Consider the following 23,893-nt stretch of genomic DNA (forward strand, 5'->3'; position numbering starts at 1 on the left):
TCTATTAATTAAGAAAATCGGTACAAGTTCATGCCCAAAGGATGCATTTAATTGCTAAGTACCGTTAACACAAGTTGCCACATGCAAGTTGAGTTGGTCAAGAGCGTGAAGAAGAAAATGAAATAATACAAATCACAACGAAATGAAATGAGAGAAGAAACATTTTAAGAGCGTGCCTGCGGTGTTTATGCGAATTTGCGGCGTTGAATGCTCGTGCCACTTAAGCAACGCGGTAACTTCAATTCGCAACCGCGAAACCGCGCGCGCGCGACAGTCATAGCGCGTAACCCAGAGCAACCGTAACCGCTACGCATTCAATTGCCTTCGGCATTTGCATTTTATTTGCCTATCTGCCGCAACGGATTGGCACAGTCGCGGCTAGAAGTATGCAACTATGGATATTTATATATAAATGTGGAAGTATTGGGTAACGTAGTGTTTACATATTTAGCTAAATAAATAAGTCCACAAATAAAACAAAACGTAGAGTGCCAAATGCCACAGGCCGTGCAACAAATCTACATACTTTACTGTATATGTAGTGGCAATCCACCGGCAGCGTTGTAGCAAATAACACTTAGCCCAGTTATGCCTAGCAAAGTTCTGTCCAACAACAGCCAAGCTCCAAGTCCAAGAGCTTCTCGTAATGCCATCATTATCTACGACTGGTGGAAAGTTCAAAATGCCTGCGGATATGCTGCTAAATGGTCGCCTGGTTGCTACTTATGGCGCCATTTTTGTTGTTATTGTAACAAATTTAATTAGTCTCTGTTAGTCGGAACTGGTATGCCAACCAGAAATCCAATGTGGCTGGATTATACATAAATAAGCGCTAGCGTGACTAAGCGGTGGCAGGTGTAATAATGTAGCTCTCGCAGCAATGAAGCTTCTCTGTAGGAAAAATGTGGTAAAAATAGTTGTAAGCAGTTGAGAATTACAGAAAAGTTTTCGTTTCACAACTGTTTCGTAATAAAAATAGGTTGTAAATGGTAATTAAACTGGAGATGAGTCGTGTTTTATGTGGAATAACTATGTGTAAATCGTCAATATACCTCGTCAAATGAAAGAGTTTTCCATACAAACACTTGATTCCGATCATTCAGTTTGTATGACAGCTGTATGCTATAGTGGTCCGAGATTGGCCGTTCCACCAAATGAGCAGCTTACTCTATATATTTTCATAGTTTCCACTGTTTCCTATAGGGATAGGGTGACACCTACCTTGAGTGCTATTTTACGAAGGTTTGTAAAAATGTATTATCATTTAAATATCTTCTTTATTCACTGCTAACCCAAACATTTTCTATTGGACATAATACATTTGTTTTAGATCTTTTCTAGACACGACTGCCTAGAAACCTCTTTTGGTTTAATTGAACGGCGATCAAATACTCTCTGTATCATATGTATGTATGTATGTATTGCTCATTATATAACGTAAAGATAAAAAATATGGCTCTAAAAATCAACGGTTATATTCTACAGTTTATTACTCTGCGTGGCTTGTTCCAAATTGAGACTTCTTCACAGTTACAGTAAATTTATTATGGTTAAGAAAAATACACCCTCAATTAAAGACTTTAAGCTTGAGCGCTTTAAGTTCTCTACAATTTCACAACCCTATTAGAGAGATCAGCTCTTAAGAGGTCTCTCTTAATCTATACTCCAATTAGGTATTTATACAACCGCTTTATTGAGGCTTTATGTGAACTGATTCTAATTAAATCAGGAAAATATTAATGTTTGTATAGCTTTATCTTGTTTAAACAGCGATTTTTTAGTTAAAGGTTTTTGACAGACTTCCCTTTCTTTGAATATGTGGAATTGAGTTGAGAGATATATCATAGAATGTGGAGAAAGCATGTCGAGTTTGAAAACTTTATAACTTATCCTTGTATTACGCAAATACCCAACAACGCTAAATAAGCTAAATTTCGTACTCGTAAAATATGGAAATGGCTATTAGCTATGTTATAAGGCAATTAAAGTGGTTTAATGTTTCACAAATCATTTCTAAATTAGGCGATGCGTTGGTAGACTCGTACGTATACTAAGGAGCGGGAAAAATGTTTAGCATAATGTATACCATATACTCGTATAATTACAATTGTCTGGCATTTAATGAGGATGCCATGCAAATGCTAGAACGATACACATTTTTGTAAATTTCTGAAAAAGAAAATTAATGTAAAAATTTAAAATGCCATCTATACTTAAAAATTGCTTCGATAAAATAGTTGATCGTAAAAAATTCAGCTATTTCGTCTCTTGGAGCTACTCCGCAGAGTCCAAAAATATAAATGGCTACTCCAAAACAATACACATACATTCAAGTCTCATAAAGTTGTATAGTCAACTAAGCATCTTGTCTGAGAAAAACGATTGGTTGTAGCGATATTATTTTGATCTAACGGTGGTGAAAAAGCCCGACCTGATCTACAATGGATCATATTTTTTGTTTTCTTTATGTTGAAGGAAGAAGTTAGTAAAGTGAATTGGATAGTGAGAGAACCAGCATAATTATTGAAAGTAATTACATCTTTAAAATTGAATTATCTCATTTCAGACAAGTATGATTTTGAGCAGAAGTAAACTTCTATCTCGATTTAATGGGTATATTGTAATGATTGATTGAATATATCTATGACGTATGATATTTTGGTAAAATCTTATGAGCTTGTGAGTGTTGAAGAGAAATAGGCTGAAAGAGTTTTATTTAGCTTAATTAGGAAACAATTTGCTATAACTGTTATATATATTATATTTAGTATTAGAATGGATATGACTCTCCATCTCTGATCGTTGTAGCATCAATCATTCCACAAACAATTTTGAGTAAATAAATATAATAATTCGAGACCCGATGGTTCATTCCCACGACATTTCAATAATTACGGTGATGATAGAGAAAGATTGTGGCTTTCTATGCATTGAAAAAAAAAACAAATTACGAACAATTTAATTTAATTTGATATTTCGACTTGGTTTCAATTAGCGAAACGAACAAGCTAAGGCGGCCTAGTCCCTCAGTTTTTGAGATATCGATCTGAAATTTTACACACGTGCGTTTCGTTTTAAGGAGCTGCTCATTTCTCATCACCGATATCAAACAACTAGAGTATATAGCTGCCATACAAACAAAACGATAAAACTCCAGTCGCTGTAGGAAAAACTTTTTTATATGACCAGATATTTTCATAAAATTTGGCATCATTGCTTAAACTAACGGTATAATATCCAAACAAAATGTTTAGATCGGACTTCTATAGAATGTAGCTGCCATACAAACTGATCAGTGGGAATTCAATTCTTGTATGCAATTTTTGTATTTATGAAGGGCTTATAGCTTCGACGCAACCGAAGTTAAAATTGTTGAAAATTTTTTATCAACTGAGAATGTGAAGGTAGTTGTTGCAATCAAATTTAGTTTTTGTACATATCATGTGTAGATGTCATCAAGTCAAAGTCAGTTTTTAAAGAATTTGTGAGAAAAGGGATTTAAATAAGTTTGTGGTTATTTTTTAAAGTTTAGTATCAATGAAGAAAGAACTACTGTCTATTACAGATTATGTTCCGTGAACTTATTATGATATTTTATGAGATTTTGGAACAGAAAGATCACTTTCTCTTACTTTCTTTAATTATTTGTGAGATACTTTGTAGATTGTAAGCATTTTTGTTCCAGCAGATCACTTTTTTTCGATCTTCGGTGCGTTATTCTAATTACTTTGTGTACGACCTGGTCTTCCCTTTACATCTCAATCACTGCCCCTCTTTGTATTTGTCTCTCTCTCTCTCTCTCTCTATTATCTAACAAAATCAGCAGCTTATGAAAGCCAAATCAAATTATACCTTCAACAAATAATGTTTTCTTATCACTTGTGTGCCGTAAATATTCGCAAGACTTAATTGTAACTTAATTACATGTGACACACCCCTATATAACCAGATTTAGTTGCTTATCGTTGTGTTAAATAGTGAATGATCTTTACAAGGACACGGAGACAAATAGGCAAATTACTCTGCTTTAGCTTTTAACAAATTTGATTTCACAGATTTTCATCACAGCAACTCTGTAGAGACATTTACTGTGCAAGCAAAAGTTGCTGTGCGCCTAATTGTATGCAATGTTTAAATAAAATAAACTCAATGTTGTGTCTTAAATGCACTTAGTCGATAGATAACATATTTTATAAAGCAAAATTAGTTACACTTCACAAAATATTTTGCTTGCCCATTTGTGTTGTGAGCTTTTAGGGGCATAATATGTGTAATGACATTACACAACACTTAGGTATTACAGAGCGTTCTACAATGTAATTATTGCTTTGTGTTGAAATGTTGCTTATTCTTAAACAAAATTTGCATAAATAAATATCTCACAAAGTGTGGCTCATAAAATCGTGTTATACTTCAGCAGCTGTTTGTTGACAAATATTTACTATGTGGGCGATGCAAGGGTTAAATGAGTTAATTGATTATAAATTTAACAGTATATGATATAACTACAAGTATACTAGTATAGCTAGCAAATGTTTATACCGGTATGCGAGTCAATGTGAAATTATCAAATATTATTTTATTTGTTAAACGAGTTCACCAGGTTGTTCAGGGGTTTCAACTGTTAAATTAAGAAGAAATTTTCAATGAAAAGCGACCATCATATCCAAATAAAAAAGTACTTAATAGCTGATATATCAATAATGGCAATCAAATAAGGTAACCGATATTTCCTGACTGCCTTGAGCTTAGTTATAAACTTCGCCGATAAAAGATTTTCATATCTGTAACTGCCGGGTTGCTTAATCGCACTTTAATTCATGAATTGTTATGATATGAAAATTCGGAACGTGGATTAAATTTTAATGAAAACGGTAAATATCTTAGAGCTCATGGTTGAAGTAACCACTATTCAGGATTAAATTTTTTAGGATGATAATCTTAAGCATGGATTAATATGCTCGTAAATTACGCTATACTTATTGTTGCCATAAATTCTGTTACAAAGTTTACAAAGCATACAGCAAGGACAAATTCGCGGAAAAAATATTATAAATTTTTATTATAATTTGTATGCAGTATCATATATATTATATATCAAACAGTTTAATGTTTACTTTCGCTCATTAACAATGGGGTGAGGAGCTAAAGTAAATCTTTTTGCGGTGATTGCTTTAAATAATTGTGCAAACAGCGCAAGTGAGATTTTTTCTCCTCAATAAACTTAATATTTCAATAATGTTTAGTTATCGCACTATTGATCGTTTTTCCCAAACACCTCCAGTTGATAACAGATAGACAAGTGGTCGCCCTCACTAGTTCGAACCAATTCAGCCGTAAAAACTGTTCACGAACGCATTCACAGAAATTTCCTTAGAGAACCGAAAATTATATCAAAGGAAATGTACAATATACATCGACCAAGTCAATGTCAGGGTTTATTCGAGATAATCTTCATATAAAAGTCGGTCCGTCGGTGAATAGACCATCTACTGACAAACCCGCTTGAAGCAAATTAAGCTCAAAAGATGAAACGGCTTCATCAGTGACATGCGGTCAAAGACCAAAAAAGTATCTTTTTTGTAGTTGAATAAATTTTCGTTGTTTTTGTTAGACAAAATCTACACAGAAACTTCCAAAAACGCAAGAAATGTTATTCGAAGGGTTCAGCGTGGTCCCCATGTAGCTGCTGTAATGTATTGGTGTCGAGTCTTTTCTAAAGGCGTCACACCTTTTAATTTCAGTGAAATTGTTGTAAAACTGGGGCAAAAGTATAGCAGCAGGATGTTTTAGAAGGCGTAAAACAGCTAAACAATACTCTCTTTGATCGAGCGCACTTTATCCTCCAGCATATTCTGCTGCAGTACACAAGGAAAAAACCACCCAGCAGTGTCCGAAAAGCAATAGTCCTGGTTTCGTAGCTGGAGATTGTTGCCGTCTAGAAGTCCAGATTTTATTCCACCGGACTACAGTTTGTGGTCAGAGTTGGAGAACATGGTCTGTCGAGTACCCAATATCATACCAAAAATATAAATAGTTTCGTTAACTAAGATACACGTCACTTAATTATATTAATTAATTACGTTGCAACATCTTCGACGCTGTCTCTTACTGTTTGATTACATATTAAATACTAACGTTTGATATTTTTGATGATATTAGAAGCTCTGCTAATAAAAAGTGAGATGCTCAACTCCAACTCAGTTTTTCAAGAAAAAAATTTCATTTCAGTTTGTCTATAATATTCTCTAATATCTGAATATAAAACCTCAAAAGTTTAAATCTTCTAAAATTCGGTTGAACACTTTACTAATATAAACGGTTTAGAGGGTTTGGAACTTGGCTTGTAGTATTAAAAATTCTAAGTAACTTGAATTTATTCAAGCTTAGTTTGCTTGATAAATAATATTTCAGATTAACAAAAGAATTTATTCTAGTATAACTTACGGCAAAGAAATGAAGAATATAACATTATTCGAAGTATTGAGTAATAGTAGGCATCTTGAACCCAGCATATATTTCCTTAATGAGGTTGGTAAGTTTCAAAGTTTTCTGACATTCATTTCTTTAAGTAATAAAATAAAAGGAAAGTGTATCTGCAAAATCCGAAAACGTTTATATTTCGTTAATACAAGTACTTTAAGCAATAAACCCTTAAACATTTTCAATAAAAGCTACATCTTCAGTATTTTATAAATTATTTAACCGCTTAGGAGGAGTGTCACAAACTTTTTCCATCTCCTCCTTTAACTAACGCTTGTTGATAATAAAATATTCGAATTGGCAAGCTGTTAACTACTGGATGACCCCGCGACCAACTTGGCCGCTTTCATGCATACAAAAGAAACATACTTGTTGGCGTAGTTTCGAAATTAAGATTTATATTGTTCGTGGTTATCAAAGTGGCTAAGCGACAATATGCATCAAACAGCATTAGTATTAACAACAACAAAACGAGCTGAAGTAATAACAGTTTTAAAGCCATTTGCCTATTGAGGTCAACTGTGGGTGGAGTAGAAACTTTGACGCCCCAATGATTATATAATAAATGACAAATGAATGGCAACGCATGGCAACAATAGCTCATTCATCGCTTCGACTCAGCGCAGTCGGCGTTGCTCGTCTGCTATTGTTAAACATTTTATTTGTTGGCGCGGTTGTTACTTCATAGAAGCTACGCTGTGGCTAGTGCTGCCTGTTTAGCTTTCTGCTTGAATGTAGGCTACATACCAATATTTTTGAATTGCAGTTAATTTAGGGTGGCATGGTCGCAAGTTATATGTGTTCACGTTGCAATTGTGAATAGGGTTGAGTTGCATCTATATGCTTCGAGTAATTATTTTTAAGAATTAGTAATAAATATACATATTTATACCCTGAACAGAATATATTAAATTTGGCACGAAACGTCGGAGTCCTCCTAAAAATATATATTATATATACACACGCGTGAAATTTATCACACGCTCTTTTTTACTCAGGGAGCTGCTTATTGGTTAGAACTACCGATATCGGACTATTATAACATATAGCTGCCATACAAACTAAACGATCGGAATACAGTGCTTGCATGGAAACATTTTTCATTTGACGAGATGTCTCCAAGAAATTTCGCATAGCTTATTGTTTAAAGGAATAGTGCAATCTCCAAAGAAATGGAGCAGATCAGATCACTATAGCATATAGCTGCCATATGGAATGTTCGATCAAAATCCATTCCTTGTATGAAACATTTTTTAATAACGGGATATTTTCACGAAATTTGACGTGGAGTATTATTTAAGGCAACGATATAATCTCCGAAGAAATTGTTCAGATCAGACGCCTATAGCATATGGCTACTGAAATATCCAGACCAAGTCCTTGTATGGAACACTTTTTATTGGATAAGATATTTTTACTAAATTTGTCATGGATTCGTACTCAAAAACCAGGGTACAAACGTCGATAAAATTTTTTAAATCGGTCCACTATATCATATAGCCGTCATACAAATTTATTGCTCAAAATCAAGTTCTTGTAAGGAAAATCTTTTCATTTGTGAAAGCTATTTTAGCTTCTGTGCAAACCGAAATTAACGATTTTTTTGTTTATTATATATTTGAAAAATATTTAAAAATTCTCTTATTTTATTAATAGAAATGTGTATTCCTCAAGCAATAAATAAATAAATATGTATATATAACAAAAATGCATTTGAAATGTAGGATATTTTTAATACAAAAACAAGCTTATTTTATTTTAAATTATTTTTCACTGCACTTTATATATTTTTATTTTAATTTTACATTAATTCAGTGCACACAACATTGTTTCGTCTGATAAATGCACCGGGGCGTATACGCAACTTGTAATTATGCTTGCATCTTTTTCCCAAATCAAAAGCAATTAAATCAAAAACACGCCGATTGTTTGCAAAAATAATAAATAGATATAGATTTAATGCAAAGCACGCTGTCACTAGCGATCTGAGCTGTAAGTAATATGAAGCGACGCGCTAAATCATTAGTTGAACGAACGTGCTACTAGGCGTATACGTGATGTTAAATGCATGCAGTAGAGTTTGCTGGAATTTACACATTAAAATTAGTCAAATTAAAGCGCGAGTCGAATTGAAGGCGTCAAAATCTGTTGAAATTAGAGAGCAGAATTCGAATGAATTTTTTAGTGCATTTTTTTAAACAATTTCGGTGTGGAATGTGAGGAAAATTAATGAAATTAAACATAGCGGTGCTGTGGTAAGTTTAAGAAGGAAAAAGTGGTAAGTTTCATAATAATAAATGGGCACTTTTTTTATTGAAATAATATTTTGCTTTAAATTTGGAATAAAATAATTTTTGGTTAATAATTTTACTGAATTTTGAAGGGAAATTTGAAATAAAATTATTTTTCATGAATTTAGCCCAGTATGGGTATAGAATATTCAATACATATATAATTGTTTTCAATCTCTGGTATACTATGGTACATATAAGCATATCTCCATGGCGTTACTACTCAAGTGCGCATTAAATTAAACAAATCGTACCAAAAAGCACTGTAATTGTTTGCCCAACTGCTTGAATTCCAAGTGAAAGGTGCCAGTTGTTTTGTGAATGGCTGTCAAAACAACAACAAAACAAAAACTGTTGTCTAATAACAAAATACCACATATTCTTATTAGAACAATAGCATTTGTGAATGTGGCATAAACGCATTTATTTGTGGGAGAAATTTCTTATATGAGCAGATAATGCCATGCTCTAGTATATATATACAAATATAAGTGTATGTGTGGTGTTCTTCAAAGCATGCCTGCGTTGCATGTATACATGTGTGTAAATAAGCAGGCAAGTTGCAGGTACGTTTCTGCACCTGCAACTGAGTTCAGCTAATGTCGGATGTAGGCGCAACAGCTTCAATTTCGGTTGTCGATTGTAGTTACAGGCGTTTCCACATTCATTTACATATTCAAAACTGCTTTGTTGCACATGTAAATGTATGTGCACTTACAGTGTGTGGCAAAAAGTTTAAATAATTAATTTGAAGTAAAATTTATATGACTAGTGTGACAGAAATGATCAACTGCAACGAAATTGTGTTGCGCAACAAAATTGCATCACGTTTCGAACATACAGATTGCCATCATATCGGTATATGCCACTGTTTTAAATTATTGTATTCAATGGTTTAAAGTAACAAGTTAAAAAAAAAAATAGATAGGTTGCCACATGTTTGTGGTTTTAATAAAAACAAATTTAATAGAAAATTATATTAAAGACACAAGAATATGGCTATCAAACTCTAGTTTTTAAAAAAAACTTACAGTGAAAATAAATTTTGTGAGAGCTGCCATCAGTTTAAAAAATACGGTCAATAATAATGATAAGATAAGCAAATTGTACAATATGAGTATATTGAAACTGAAATAGGTTTAAGAAAGCTTACAGTACGAATTATAAGTGATGAGGGCTGCCACCTAATAAAAAAAATTGCATTAATGTATTATAAATTAAAAAATTAAATTGAGAAGGCGAATTGATTTTTTTTATAGCAGGGTTGCCATTTCTGTAGTATCTTTATTCAGTCACCCTGATATTATAAATGCAAGTTTACAATATGGTTCTCAATACCATTTACATTTAAGCAAATAGGTCTGGTCATAGGTTTGACTTTGAAAATATTTCTGAGTAATGTTGCCATACGGTAACTTTCTTTACTCAACATAAACGATATCATAAATTAAATTTCACTTTATTGATATAAAACAAAAATGTTTGAGGTCGCTAAAATTACATATTATTAATGAGGGCTGCTATCTGTTAAAAAAAGCTTTATCATTTTAAAGGAGGTTGCCACTTGCATATTTTGTTTATTGAACAAAAATGCTATCAAAATCGTTTAAACGAGTTTAATTACTAATTTTTTATGTTTTTTTACAATTTTATTTTTTAGCAGTGTTGCCAATTCCTAATTTTCTTTATTTAATCCAAATTGTATTTTAAACGAATTTATATAATATGGACAAAACTAAAAGGTTTTGAAAGGTTTATTTTTCAGCCAAAAAATTTAAAAACAAATATTTTTTCAATGTGGACATCAAACTATTTTAGAAAATATATTTTTTTCTTGTATAATTTTTGAAAATAGTTACCAAAAAAGGTTAATAGAGTTATTAACATTTGAAGAATATAAACATATTTTCGACAGTTTCTGTCTCGTGCAACACAACAACAGCAATTATCAAACCTAGCATATAACAACCTAAGTAATAAAAAAAAATATTCATATTTGTTCAAATAATTAAAAAAAAAAATCGAGGTTGCCACATTTAATAAATTCTTAAATATATTTTAATCTAAAAATTGAAAAAATTGTAAACTTGGTTTAAAATAATAAATTCAAAATATTTTAAACCGATATGACAATTTTTAGATGAAAATAAATGTTAAAATAGTTAAATGTGGCAAACCCTAAAACTTTTTTAAATTATTTGTTTGCTGGAAAAATAACTATGTTAGCTAAGTTAAACAAGCTAAAAAATTAAATTTTTCTTCAAAGTATCTCTAAGGAAATGGTTGTATTCTCTGTAAGATAGATGTATAAATATGTGAGGTAATATTGATTTTAATATTGATTTTCCTTACTATCCCCCTTAGGTTTAATTAAAGCACATTAAGTCTGTAAAATTATTTGACACACTGTAGAAAACTGTTGGTGGTGCTTTGGTGTGTCCAACTGTAAATTATACGCCAAGCAATGTTTGGTTTTGGCTCTGTGAGCGCATTGTGTCCAACAGTAGTATTATACTGTAAGACAAGCACAATTAGTAAAAGCTACGTGTTGCATGAACGCTGTGAAGCAAAGGTATGGCCGTTGTAAACTCTATATACATACGTGTATAAAAGATGAATAAGAAAATGTACATTTTTGAAGCGAGTTCGGCGAACCATGCAACAGGCTTTGCTTGTAAACATGCACATATACTCGTATATATATATTATATAAACATATATGCATGTATATGTGTACGTGTATTTCTGTGTATGCATGCATGTATATAACAATAATTCCTTTCGATTTACACCGAAATAACAAGGGAACACTTCATTTCCACCGTAGATTTGTTAAAAGCAAGTGTAGAGTTGCAAGGAGGCCGTTTTCGAGCATTTCAATAGCTTTACAAGCGTGCATAATTAAGATACTTGAGTATATAAACACGTCGCATATACATATGTACTTATATACATACCTACATACTTTTGAGTTGCCAAATAACTTAAAGGGAGAACAATAAACTAAGCTGAAATAAACTTAAACTAATATTATTATATTGAGTTTTTTTTTCAAATCATATAACTTTACTACATACATTTAGTATTCGCATTGAATTGCTGCCATTTACAGTCACAAAATAATATAGAATTTTTTCCAGACTGGCAACCTAGATCAAATAACCCTGAAACTACTTGCTGATAAAATAAAGTTTAGGTTTTAAAATTTTGTATAAAAAATCATTTGAAATTATTTAGAATTTTTCGAGTTTTGTATAAGCCAGATGGCAATACCGCAACCATGCAACAATTGAGCAATTTTTTATATTGAAAATCAATTGGCAACACTCTAAGATAACTTATAAATACGAATATTTTGTTAATATCATAAATTTAGTACACATAAGAAATCTTTAGTTTACAAAAAAATTTATTGAAAATTCGAAAGTTTTCTAGACTGGCAACTCAGTACGCCCTTATGGTTGATTAAATTGAATTGCAAATATTTAAAATTTTATATCCACAAAGTAATATTTTTGAATAATTACTTAAGTATATTTCTAAAATTATATGGCAACTTTCTAAAAAAATATATAAAAAATTTTAATTTGCTTACTTTCTGGCATATTGCAATTTCATGATTTTTTTTATTTGTTTGAAATTTTTAATTAAACGACATAGGGCCACCTACTTCTAGTAGAAATTCTATGTCTCACTAAACATTTCATGAATAGAACTAAATTTCGTACACAAATTTTCTCTCTTTGCTCTATTAGGAATTGTAAGTGTATGTTAGAACTCCCAGCTTTCGTTTGCTTTTATTGAATATATCGACTAATAGTATACGAGATATTCCTATGAAATTTAGTGGCCATGTTATTTTGATCATGCAATGCATCAATGCAGCATATGTCCCCAAATATACAATAAAACAACTTTCAAACTCCCGATAGACCAAGTAAGATACGATCAAATTTGACTCGAAAAAAAAAAAAAATAAAATACAATAAAAAAAAACCTTTTCGTATATTGTTATACAAACCCTTATTATCGGCTCCTTTTAAACCAATATATCACACTGGTAAGCACTGTTTTTGTTACACGAACTTTGCGATGACTTTTTTTTTATGTTGGTGTACCGTCATTACTAATATTTTATATCATTTGAATGAGATAATCTTCAAAAAATAAATGTCAAAGAAAGTTCTTTCGAATGATAATAAACATTCCCCATTAAATTTGCATTTTCTGTGTTTTTTCTTTAAAAAAGTAGGAAACCTCGAAATGGATCACCCTTTATAATAGTTTTGTTTTAATCACGTCTACTTTTGTGAGAGTTACATATTATATTAATTTCCGACCTCATGTACATGGATTTTTTAAATAACTTTATTTATACGACTGTTATACTAATTGCAACCGATTAACTTACATCATGTATATTTTGTAAAAATGCCACAAAAGTGTGCTAACTACTGTTATGTGTGTGGAGAATTAACTTTTAAATCTCAGCGTCGTTATTTCACATCATTAATTGAACAGTGCTATTTAGACTATTTTGGATTTCCTGCAAGAAAACAAGATAGATCCTCGGCTCCACATAAATGTTGTGTAACGTGTGTACGACTGCTATTAGGTTGGGCTAAACAAAAGGCATTGCAACCAGTTCCAAAAACACTACCCAGTATCTAAACTTGTTTTCGGCCAACAGACCCATTGTACATGAATCGAACTGCCTGCTTCTAAATCGGTCAGAAAATCAGGATTCTACTCCGGAACTTGTTCTAAGTCAGCACTATGAAGTATCTGAATAGAAAGAGGGAATATTGGCGGGTTCACAATTACGGCAACTCATAAAGGATAAGAACTTTGAAGAAAAGCTGATTGATCAAGAAAAACTCGTCCGGAAATGTTTTGAGTACGTTGTACAAAATTTTCTAAGAAACCATAAATAGGAAAATTACAAAGACCTAATAAATGAATTATAATGCTATATAAAGCTTTGGGGTGTAATATATCCTACATATAAAATACGTATGCTGGAATTTTATCTGGTTTTCTTTGCGGCAAATTTGGATGCTGTGAGTAACGAACAAGGCGAGAGGATTCATCAGGACATTTGCTTAAGAGAGAAGCGCTATCAAGGGAAATTGAGTGAAGAAATGCTAGCAGATTATTGTTGGAGACTTAAAAAAAATCTTCCAGAAGCTAAATATTCACGATTTTTTCTATAATAAGCAATACTTTCTTTAAATGTAGCTGATATATATGTTTTGATGTAAACCTTGGCAGGGATGGCTGTGTCTTCAGCGTTCCCCGAAGCGGATTTTTAAGTTTTGAAAACAGTAAAAATTCACAGTGAGCTAAATCTAACGTAAACAGTGGCTGAGTGATGACTCTCGTTTCGTGTTTGGCCAAAAAGTGATAGAATGTGACAACGCATTATAGTGGTGAATATTCCATGAATTTTCTGCGCAATTCTCTAGATTGTTGCTCAGTTTTCACATCATGTTCATAAACCCATGATTCGTCAACAGTAATGGTGCGTTTTATGAATGTAAGGTCCTCAGATACGTTCTCAATAATCGATTTACCGATCTATACTTATCGTTTTTTGCAGAAGATTCAGGTTATTTGGTTCGAGTCTAGCATTGAAACGCCTCATACCCAAAACCTGAGAACAAGCACTGTTTTTTTTAACTTTCTGGGTGTTGTCGTCATTAACAGAGGCGGATGGAGAACTCACATGAGGCAAGTTTTCGATGACTTCACGATCTACACTGAATGCTTTGTGTTTCTAAGACATTTGTTCGTGATAAAGTAGACTCTCAAAAACACTTCTACAACAATTTCAACGATTCCATAGCCATTATGAGAAAAACGAAATTCCAAAAAAATTCGTAGCACAATTTATTCCTTGGTAAAAATTGCCATATAAATTTTTATCAATTTGTTTTGAGCGCGCAGTTAAAATGAACCAGTCTGAGTCAAATTTTATCAGATCATATATATCGATCTTCCCATATTGGTCAATATCTATGATCTGATTATGATTATAAATATATAATTATAATTGAAATTAAGTAAACATACTGTTTTTTCAGATATGCCCTAGTTTGGTGCAAAAATTTTATGAAATCGGTATTCATGTCACCTATATATAATGAGTTTCGTCTTGCTGGCTGACTGTACGTATGGTATGTATACATGCATATATAACGGTCAATATGTAAGGTAAGATAGTAAAGTTTAGTGTATGTATGTATATATTTTTTGTTATATAGTACATATAGGCATCTATTAAAACCATACGAGTTGTGCCGCAAATTGAAATTCCCTTCCACAAATATTTAAGAAAAAAATTTGACTCTTTCACCACTTTTTCCACTATAAAGAAAAAAATTCGAAATGCACAAAAAACTCAATTTCGTTACATTCGCTTTCAATGCAATTCACTGATTGATTTTCACCCTCCAAACACTGGCAATCGAATAGGACGAGGCAATTTATCAAGTATTTTCTTGCGAACACACTCATTCACCCAAGTATGCGTGCACGCACACACTCGCACAACGAATGCATTTGTTACTCGCTTATCGCCGAACACAACAATGTTGACGCTGAGCGGGGCTCAAACACATCAGCGCTGCACTCGATGCGGTGTTTTTAGGCTTCTATAACAGTTTTAGTTTATTTACTTAGCCAGTACATATAATATAGAGTTTACGGTTGGTTTTGGACTTGTGTTTTTCAAATTGGCTGAAATTGAAATTGCCTTGGCTGCAGGACATTTTTTTACTGGTGCTCAAACCCTACATAATCTGGTGGGAGGGGGTGCTTTTGATTATTTGACTTTGCAATTTTTAATCCATTTTTTTTGGTCACTCTATTCCATTATTTGCCAGGGTCTATTGTAATGTATTCAAAACCAATTGTTTTGAGTAAGTATTATGTGGTGAAATTTGCAAGTTTGAATAAATGATAGGACAACAATCAAATATTTACAATACAAAAACAAGAAAAAACGTTATCTTCGTTTGCACCGAAGCTATAAAACCTTTCACAAATACAAAAGATTCCATAAAAGAACTAAATTTTGATCGTTCAGTTTGTGTGCAAGCTATATGCTATAGTGTCCGATCTGAACAATTCGTTCGGAGATTGTATGTGAAATTTCGTAAAGATACATATCTCATCAAATACAAAAGTTTCCACCATGAAAAACTTTTTCATTTGATAAAATATCTTAACGAAATTTAGCACGCCTTAATGTTCAATACAGTGCTACAATCTATGGCTTTTGGTATATTCCAACACATCCGGACAATTTTTTGGATTCCGAGGGACCTAGGGCCTACTTTCCGAAACTGTGCTCACTCTCATCTGTCTTGCCCTTGTAGGTAAAATTTCTAGAGAAGTAATCTGTAAGAAGTTGGTATTTTACGCGCAAGTACCCAATGCAGATTTTGCTTTAGTTCACTCCCACTCAGATGTTCAAATTTTCACGTAGGTCGAATGTACGAGTTTGAAACCATGTTGGAACACAAGGCTACATTTAAGGATATTGCCATTATAAAAAATCTCGGAATGGACCAAATCTTTTCCTCTTCATTATGCTCTCTCCACTTTCCTTCAATTTTAGTTATCACACAACAAATCTTAGCTGCTTAATACAATAGAAACCTGAGCAGCATTCTAACCGAAATAGAAAAGGCAAATGAACCCTCCAGTTATTTCTTTAACTCTGTTAGAAAAACTGACTTCCATAGAAAGCATAATGTTTGTGGAGCAAATCTTCCGCTTTGAATTTGACTCATCAATCTAGATATGAACAAGTAAGGAAGGGCTAAGTTCAGGTGTAACCAGGTGTCAAAACCCACCAAAGGCCTTCAGGTATATTGAAAATGTAGCGAAAGAGTTAACTTATAAACTAGTTTTGAAGGTCATATAATCCTTTGATTTTATTACTATAATTTATTTTCTGTAAGCGAAAATTATACTAGAATTATCCTGAAATAATATATGCATATGTAATATAAGCTCAACCGAAAAGGCTAAATTTAATATAATGAGTTGATGTGCAAAACGTCAGCCAGAAAATCGAAATTGATGATTTTATGGATACGAGGTTTATACCAAGACCAATTTCATTTAAATTGAGCGCCAAACTATTAATATAATTTTGTAACTTAAAAAAAAAACGTGTCCATTTAATTTCATTAAAACATTAAACATTTTGACAAACCTAAACGTTCAGGTACAAAGTCGGAAATCATTATATAGGATAGGATTGGGCGGCAGTGAAATCGAAGTGTTGGTTGCATTAATTTTTGACATTGGTCAGGAATACTTGAGGACTCATTTTCAAGCAATTTTATATATATATTAATATAAACATAATAATGGAGTAAAGTCATCCAGATGTTTCAAAACCCTGAATATCAAATATATGGGGGCTAGGCAGAAAGACACACTGTTATTTATTAGAAAAACATGCTCACTCAATTTAATTAAAATAACTCCCAGATTGGCCGATATATGTGGTATAAAGTCAACTGGAAGTACGAAAATCTTTATATTAGGTATACGGGGGCTAAGGGAAATATTGGGGTCAATACCCGATTCAACTCACTTTTTGGACATAATAGTATTTATTTTCGAAGAAAAATTTTCCACGAATTTTAGTGGGTCACATGTTGACCGATATTTTGCCGATATGCACTGGGATCTACATTAGAGCGGGTAGATTTTTCTTCTAAAAATCGCGTAAGCTGAAAATGTTTTACGGATCATTCTGAACTACTCTGCCTGAGAGAATATGGGTTTAAAACCGGTTTTGAGCCAGTGATTTTTTATTGGAGTTTTTTTTTGGGATCATAAAAATTTGTTCGTCAGTGTTTAAGATATCCAAATGAAATTTAACACATACGTGCATTTTAAGATTTTATTGATCATTTGTCTGAATCGGTCAGATCGGGCAACTATATCACATTTCTCCCATACAACCGAATATATTCAGTTATTTTACTTTCCGGCTGTCTGCATTTAATTAAAAAGCCAAGAGCTCCTATTATACTCTGTAGCAACATGTTGCAAGAGTAAAAAAAACACCTACAGTGTTATAATGGCAGTTTCGCTGATATAATCCATTTTACTTGGATAAAAGTGCGAATGCAGTTCGATGATCCTAGTTTGTATGCAGTCACTTAGAAATTCGGGATGCCTTGCTATTTGACTGATCTGAATGACTGAATATGAGAAATTATTTCCAAGGCCTTTAAAAGTGTTGGCTTTTCAACATGCAAGTCAACTCGACTAATTTCAGTAGAGCATTTCAATAGCTCTTTTCCTGAAGAACTAGACCAAATAAATTTCTAAAACTGCGAAAAAATTCCAAAACAAAGAGTTGTTGACACGTAAAATATTTGAAATTTTTAATTTAAAATCACAAGTCTTTACGAACAAGGTGTACAACTTTTGCGAGTGGTTGTACAACATGGTTAAAATAGTGGTTGTACAACATGGATGAGAAAGAAACTGTAATCAAACACGTCAACTATTATTAAGTTCCGCATCTCTGCCATGCAACACAAATATGTTGCTGGCAACATGCGGAATTGAACTCGCTTCGCATTTTCTACGAATATTACTGCAAACGCCGTTAGCATGAATGGAAAGGACTATGACGCATAGTGATTCACAATTTCTCTTGCGCTCAAATAAATTCCTTTGCTGTCACAGCAACAATCCCTAATGTTGACAAGCATGAAACTAAAGCAGCGCAACATTTCGAATTTCCAGCATCTCTTTGGGGGTGTAAGAGTCCTTGCCGGTTAAAGAGCATTTGCATTGTTTAAAGAGTACCGCAATACAAGAGAGTATGCGAGTTGTTCGAAAAACGCGGCCGCCGGTTTTTTGGCATGCTGCTGAAATGCTTCCATATGTTGTTGTGCCACTTTCACTTGGCTTTTGTAAACAAGTCAGTACGTCAGCATAGACGTGCGCGTTGCTGCCTAAAGTCATGTGCCGGGAGAATGACTTGGGAGAATTTAGCAGTGATGAGGTCACTGGTATATGTACTGTTGTGGTATTTTAAATAATTTAAATGCTGTTGTGGTAAAATATCAATACATTCAATATGTCACATATAAAAACGAGGTTATATGGGGTGGCCTGCAACTTTGTTTTTTTCGAAGGCTCGGTAAGTAATATATTCAAGGCCCGACCGAGGTTGGCAGCAATCGTCAAAGCCTTCGATCACTGGGTAGCTTGACTCGGTGATATTATTTTAATACTATATGAGAAACTCTTCATGTTTTGGTGTTACTACATTTGAGGTAGGCTACCATGGTAAAGAAAAACTTAATAATTTTAGAACACCAGTCGACAGGACTTGAAAAGTCAGTTAGCCTAGGCTAGCTAGCTAATATAGACCTATGCTGTGGCATATTTTTCTCAATCAAAGCTAGAAATTGCACTTTATAGTTCGATGGTTGGACACTCTGTAGCTGATAACTGCTTAATTCCAATTTTGGATACATTCTCGTAGTATTTACTTAACTTATCAAATCTTCAAAAATGTCAGTTACGGTAAAAGTAGTCTTTTGACCATAAAATATAAAAAAAGTTGAAGACTCTTCGAATGCTTTTATCTTCGAAGAGAAAACTCATATATAATACATTGTTGAAGGGTTGCCAGCTAGTCGAAGTTAGATCAGCCGGAAAATCGAGACGTAAAGTAGTTTTGCGGAACTCCATTTTAAAATAACTCAGGACTTAATTTTGAGTCTCATCTAAAGTTCAGAGTAAGTCGCGAGCTTGAAATTAAAAAAAAAGGGGCAAAATATATATAAAGTACCTGGAGGGCACATCCAAAAATTCCTCGCATCTGGAGAACCATGTCATAATATATATATATATAAACGAAGAATCCAGCAAAATAAATTATCATAACTGAAGCACCCTGTATCTCTTAACGACTATGTAACCACATATGCGTTGATGCACATTTGATTAATTGTTGACGGCGTAATTATGTGACAGCGTTGCCATATCATTTACTCATGCACTCAATTATTGAAAGGACTAGTTAAATTGCTTCAAATTTTTTATGTTCATTCTGGGGAGTCATGACGATTTCACATATTTTTCCAGTAATTGAAGGATGTACCATATATAAGGATATACTTGTATGCACATACGATGTGTATTTAAATGAGCAGTTGATTATTTGTGACGTTTTTTGTGGCATTAAGCTATTGTGCCATAACGTTTTTTTCACAATTACAGGCATTAACTTTTTATAATTTTTTGGTTTTTTCCCGGTGATCAGAGCGCTTTCACAATTATTTTCATTTATTTATTTGTGTTTATTCAATTATTTTTTTAATCTATACCGTCCACTTAAGCGACTCTTTGTGTGTGATTTTGACTTTGGCTCGTTTGATTTATGATAGCAAGCTGCGTTGCGAAGCTTGTGAGCTTGCTGAGATTTTATTTAATTTTCAACTGGCCATTGCATTGGCCAAACCATTAACGAAACCGGTACCGAACTCAGATTTCCCGAATTCGCATGGGAACCAGAAGGAAGCCACGGTATACTTGTACGTCTAGAACGGAAATCTAGTTTGGTTATTTAAAAGGATTTCTTTGTTTAATCAAAAGGTCATGGTATGAAATCCATGGAGTCTCTAACATGTTTTAAGTATCCAGCGAGCATCTGATGGATTTCATGAGAAGCATCCTTTCCTTTATCAATTGCCGAAGCTGTTTGGAAGAAAGTTAAAAAACCTTGGATTTCTTCCCATTTGTCATTCAGCATAACCACCTGAAATCAATTAGATAAAAAGATATGAATAGCCGAAGGTGCTTTATCGATGCTAGAGGCTTTGATCAACTTTCAGGAAATTTGAGATCACATAGAACTTAATATAGCTATTAAAATTAATTCTACGTATATGTTATCAGCCTTAATACCTTAACACTAGCATAGTCTTAATGTGGCTTAATTACGGATTCATTGAAAACTATTCGCCGATGTGTTCGAAACCAAGCTACGCATTGAGGTTAAGTCAATTATCTCAAAATTTTAATGTTTCTTCATTTACTGTTCAGATACTATTTTAGATTTTGTAAATAAAACCGATCCAATTAACGAGTGAAAGTCTGCAGACTATAGAAATTTCGAAAATAAAGTTTGTTCGGTAATCCGTTGGTCTTAGCTCTAGCACCTTAACTAATTGGACCAGCATTTTTCGCTAATTGGATAAACTGTTGTGAGAATTTAGTCGGAACAGAGGCATTTTCAAATCGAAACTCATATTTTTCGTCGAAGTGAATTGGATATTCGTGCTGGCACTATTTTTATGCTCTTGCAACATGTTGCAGAGTATAACAGTTTTGTTCACCTAACGGTTGTTTGTATCACCTAAAATTAATCGACATAAATATGGAGTTGTAAATATCATATATAAATGATCGGTTTGGCCGAGACGAAATGAATTCCGAGTGGCTGTCTGTCCCTCTGTGCAAGCTGTAACTTGAGTAAAAATTAAGATATCGTAGTGAACTTGACATGAACATGAAATTGGTACACGGGTTCCTTATAAAAAAATTGAAAGACGAGTTCGTAGATGCGCGTAATCGGACCATACTAACTAAGCACTAAATTAAGGTATAACACTGTTATTTGCTAAGAGGTTTAATGCATATATCTCTTAAACCACTTAAGACAAAATAACCAAATTCACTAAGGAAAATATAAGACGACAAAACCCATACCTCAGGACCTACTCCATCGATATTGACTAAATTCGGTAAGTGATATTATCTAGGCATTGTTATGTTCCAGGTCAAAACCCGTACCTCAGGACCTACTCCATCGATATTGACTAAATTCGGTAAGTGATATTATCTTGACATTGTTATGTTCAGTGTAAAATCGTACTACAACCTCGCCTACTTCCCATATAACAAAATTTTAAATTAAATCTGATTCTTTCACCAATATATATATTGGGATAAAACTTTAATAGTGCTCTTAAAGTTGGCCAGATTGTGACCAAAAATTGTCAAAATCGGACTGCAACTGTTCAAGCCCCCAGATACCGAATATGTGGATCTCAGTTCCTACAAATTTTGTTTAAAATATTGGTCAATCTGTGAGATTTAAGTTCGGAAAAAATTCTTTCCTGATAATACTATGCCCGTATATCAACTATACTACGAATACTTCCCTTGCTTCCCCTTAGTGTTAATATAAAGTTTTGCCAACACCTGAAAGTAAGTTCCCGGCTTTCATCCTTGCAAGTTGCAAGAGTATAAATTGTTCGGTTACACCCGCACTTAGACCTTCCTTTCTTGATTTTGTTCTTTTTTTTGGTTTTTGTTTGGCTTCAGCTCTTGTGCAGGAGTATTATAAATTAAATTTAAATTCTCTTCATTTACCAACCCTTTATTGTTTTATAAATTGTCGCGTTTCATTGTGTTCGACTCCTGTGTTGGCTTAAAGCGTGACGCTGATTTGTAATTTAAATAAATACATTTTTTATAAATATCGCAAATTTTTCGATTGGTTCAATTTTTAATGTACTTTCTTTGTAAATTATAAATTTTTTAATTATAATGGTTGTTTTAAATTTTTTGTGTGCTTTTGTTCTCAATTACAACAAATGAAGTGAGTTCACTGGAAAACGGAATTAAGGCCAAACCAACAGTAAAGTACAATAATTAACTAGTAAATACTCACACTCAATTGGAAAATTAGTCGAAAATGTCTATTGCAATTTTTCTGCCATTAGGTAGAGTCGAATATTGGTAGAAAAACTAGTCAATGCTTTGATTCTTTAGTTTTTACAGGTTTTTGGGAATATATACATTTTTATAATAAATTGCCGTTGCTATTAGAAACTGGATCTTAATAACTGCATGTGATTAATTCACTCTTATAAAACAGTTCGGTCAATTAAACTAAACTTTATACTTTTTTACTTCTCAGAACAAAAATTCAATCAATTGCATCGTCACTGCAATTGGAAATGATGATGGGCCTATTGGTCCACTTTCGTACCAACTCGATTGCTTCAAAATAAATAACAAGCAAAAACTTTAAATTAAGTATAAATATAGTATACAATTTTTTAAAGCTTTAATTTTTAACTACGGTTGCTACGTTGGTGAAATACTTAATGCTACCGTATATAAAGGGTAATAGGTAAAAGTATGAATTCAACTTTGCTTGAAAAAGTATTGTATTAAAATATATGTTTTATGATCTTGCCACATTATTTGTAATTTAATTTGTTTATGAAATATTAATGCATACAAGTACATATAAATATTAAAAAGTTTCTATAATTACATTCAGGTTAAACAAATATAAAAATTTCGTTTGGCCAGTATAAATTCCAAATGATTTAATACAAATGAAACATATTAGAAAGTTGCCGCCAGTTCGAGAATATTTGTTAAAACACATTGTAGTAAAAAAAACATAAAAAAGTATTGGTGTTAAACTATACATTGAAAAGCTTAGTTTGAAAATATTTTGCGGGTGAGTTGCCACCGGTTAAAAAAAAAATAGTTCAAACTTAACTTAGTTTAAAAGTAAAATAACAGAAAAAAGCATAACAATGGCTACAAAACTGTAGAGATTTCAGTTTAGAGTTGAAAATATTTTTGAACCACGTTTATTCTAGTGAATAACGCGCGCTGTCAGAGAGGTTTGCGGGCTTACAAAATCCAACTCATGGAAGAATTGATGCTGAACGACTAACAAGCGCGGAGCACGTTCGGTAAATGGCCCCAAAACGAGATGGTCACCGATCCCGATTTTTACAAGAAAATTTTTTTCAGTGCTAAAGCTCAGTTTTAATTGAAGGGGTAGGTTAATTAAATGTGGAGTGATGATAATACAAAAGCCATTTTTAAGACGCCATTGCATCCTCAAAAAGTTACATTTTGGTATAGGAAACACTTAGCACTATAGAGTCGTGATGTATGACTTTTTCGTGTCTGAGTGGGAGGATTTTGATATGGACGACTTTTGGTTCCAATAATACTGAGGATATATGAAATCGATTGTGCATGCAGATAAACCCAAGATGATTGACGCCTTGGATGAAAATATTCGGCGCGTTATT

The sequence above is a fragment of the Bactrocera oleae genome, chromosome 5 (assembly GCF_042242935.1).
Source record: "Bactrocera oleae isolate idBacOlea1 chromosome 5, idBacOlea1, whole genome shotgun sequence".
Classification (NCBI taxonomy): Eukaryota; Metazoa; Arthropoda; class Insecta; order Diptera; family Tephritidae; genus Bactrocera; species Bactrocera oleae.